Source organism: Palaemon carinicauda, chromosome 11, assembly GCF_036898095.1.
Source record: "Palaemon carinicauda isolate YSFRI2023 chromosome 11, ASM3689809v2, whole genome shotgun sequence".
Lineage (NCBI taxonomy): Eukaryota > Metazoa > Arthropoda > Malacostraca > Decapoda > Palaemonidae > Palaemon > Palaemon carinicauda.
Genome location: NC_090735.1, coordinates 28579174 through 28582461, shown reverse-complemented (window position 1 = coordinate 28582461; position 3288 = coordinate 28579174). Strand labels below are relative to the sequence as shown.

Below are 3288 nucleotides of genomic sequence, written 5' to 3'. Positions count from 1 at the left end.
ACACATCCTCCTGCATCATCCCGATGAGATCACGACTAGTTCACGAACAGTTTGCGCATAGTTCACATCCCGGTCGCAAAATATTGTATTGACCAAAAGTGTGAACAATTCTAAATTCTCGTCCTGACATGGTACGCAATCACAACGGGTTTACGCACACTTCACGCCAGTTTACGACTAGTTTGCGCACTGTCACGGCCTGGGGATTGCCAATGCGTACCACAGAAATGTGCAAGTGTCAGCCTAGCTTTAGTGTAACTTCTGTCTCTATGATTAATTGAAAAATTAGTTTCTTAGCCTATATTTGGTAGGTTCATGACCTGCTGATCTAGGAAAGGCTTATTTAGAGAAGAGTCTTATGCAAGGCTGACACTTGCACGAATTTGTAGCATGCATTGGCACGACTCGAGTCGCGACAGTGCGCAAACTAGCCGTGAAGTGGCGTGAAGTGTACGTAAACCTGCCGTGACTGCGGAGCATGTCAGGACGAGAATTTTGAAATGTTACAAATTTTGGTCACGACAAAATTTCGCAACCGTGTCGTGAACTATCGGCAAACTGTTCTTGAACTCATCGCGTCCTCGTCAGGACGATGCGGGAGGATGCGTGCCAGTGCGTTGCCATGCCAGGACTATCACGAATATTTCACAAACAGCTCATGTCGAGTTCACGAGCAGTTGATGACATGTTCACGAATATGCGCGCATCGCAGCATGGCCCTGCCTTTCCACTGACATGGTCACGTGTACTTCGCCCATTGATAGCACAAGCAGTTCACGACTTGTTTACGCACTTCACGAACAGTTTGCGCATGGCACGAGGAGTTCGCAAGCAGTTCAGGAGCAGTTCACGACTACTGAGCAACAGTGGCACTCGCATCGGTGTTGGGGGCATTTATAAGGCTTCCTGGACACTGCTCGCTATTCCAGAGATTGGCAGCGAAGATACAACATGCCTAAAACAAAGCTGACAAAAGAAAGAGGAAAGCAGAGAAGGCCAAAAGCCAACAGGCCAGAGGCAGAGACCGCTAAGAGAAATAATTCCCTTCAGTCATCTATATCAAGTTTCGATGTGATCCCCGAGACACAGCTGGATCCAATCGAAAGCCAAAGACAGCTATCCAGTGAGGACGAGGCTAACAGAAAGCAGAAGAAGCGGGTCCGGGTGTCCAAGAAAGAAATCCCTGAATACCGCTGAACAGAACAGGCCGAGTTTAGGTTGGCAGAGCTTGTGAAGGAGAACCCCCAGCTGTATGACAAAAAGCAGAAGGAATGGCTCAACGTGGCAATCAAGAACAGCCGGTGGGACCAAGTCGGAGAGCCGCTGGAACCTCCTGCCACTGGTGCCCAATACGAGAAGCATTACGAGAACCTGAGAACCAGGGTGGGGAAGATTATGAAGAAGGAGAAGAAGAGTGGAGCTGACCAGTCACAAAGGAGTGCCCTTGACGACCAGATCATGGAGACCTGGAGTTTCCTGATACAAAACATTGTCCGGGGAGAGACAGTCCCCAGTGAGCCGTTTGGTGTCCCAGAGTCAGCTGCAGTGATGATCATTGACAATGACGATGATGAAGTGAGGTCCACAGGTTCCCAGAGGCAAGCATCTACTAGTACTGGGAAGGGCAAGGGCAAGGGGAAGCAGTCCAGGCCATCAACAACACAGACAGCCACCACAACCACTGACACCAGAACGACCTCAGTGATGTAGTGAAACAGATGAGAATCCCATTGTCAACATGCAGATTGTATTCCAGTTTCATCCATTGCTTTTGACATGGCATGTGCAATATGTTTCATTGAAATGCTGTACTAAATTGTTACAATGTTTGTATGCTTCAGATCCTCTCCAAAGCAGATTCCTTGGTGGCCACCCACTCATACACCGGCCAACACAAGATCGTACACGATTTTGCGTGCCTGCTGGAAGGCCACATGCAGGCCATCCCTGAGGACTCCTGGCAAGAATTCCAGATAGACTGCCTCAACATTGTACACTGCTATAGGCAGCGGTGTCAGCTCTTCTAGCAGCCCCATCAACAACCACTCATGACCTGGCCAGGCCCACAGCTTCAGCAATCTTGGCAGCCCCCTCAGCAGCAGCAGTTCTGGCATCAACCTCAACCAGTCACCTTGCAGGCACCGCCAGAGCAGCAGCCTCAGCAGCAGCAGCCTTAGCAGCAGCCTCAGTAGCAACCTCCTGCCAGTCAGCCATCACCTCTAACCTGGATGCCACCCCAGTCACCACAGTCTTCAGGCCAGTCCTTCTGGCCCTGTACAACGGAGTGGCAACCAGGGAGGCCACCTGCACCGTCAGCCACCCTTGTCCCGGCTCCTTCACCAACACCTTCAGTGTCATCGCTGTCAGCCACCTTCAAGACACCTGTGACACCACTCAGCTTCCCAATCCTGACCCCAGGGTCCTAGACAGCAGCCTAGAAGAAGGTATTTCACCCTCAACCCTCTACATCTCCAAGGAACTCAATACACCACCAGTTCATCGGGTATCCCCACACAGCGGTACCAGAACCAGCAAGGACACTGACTGAGAGACACTAGAAAGTGAGAGTCTTATTGGAGTCAGAGCCATTGAGACTCTTCTAAATATTTATAAATAGTTGGACTGTGATACTTGTGCATATATGTTGTTTGCTGTTTTCATGTTAATAAATTGTTTTCTAATTTCAAGACACTTTTTTTTCTCTTTAACTTCAAAATAAAATGAAAGAAAAACGAAAACGTGATAAAAAAATAAACGAAAAATAAACCAAAAATAAACCAAAAAAAAAATAAAAGGTAATAAAGAAAAATAATAAACTTTTCTTTTATTTCATAAATGGAACAACTGTGAATGCAGCTCATGGAGCTACTACCATTCTTTCTTGCCAAAGGACAGCACCAGCAGGGGACATGTAGTAATGTGACAGGTTGTCTCGCTGATCCTTTGCATTCTTCTGGGTATGATGGCCGGTTAGAGGCAGCAGCCCCTGCAGATGTCGGTCAGTCCTCCATCAACCAGGGATCAAATCATGTGTGTCCGGATCTTCATGGTCCACTTCTAAAATTGCGTGTGGGTATCTGATGAGGATGAGGTTGTGTAGTACACAGGCACACATGGTGAGCAGGTTGATGGTGTCGGGGTGATGATGCATCATCGTCAAGAAGCAATGGAACCTTTGACATAAAATTCCAAAGGCATTATCCACTACATGTCGGGCACGAGACAACCTGTAGCTGTATATGCATTCTCGTGGGACCTGTGACTGATGGGAGAATGGTTTCATCATCC

At 48.1% G+C, this 3288-nt stretch overlaps 1 pseudogene; it reads left to right on the top strand.

The window, feature by feature from the left end:
• Positions 1–900: 900 nt before the first annotated feature.
• Positions 901–2544, top strand: LOC137649218 (uncharacterized; annotated as a pseudogene).
• The last annotated feature ends 744 nt before the right edge of the window (positions 2545–3288 follow it).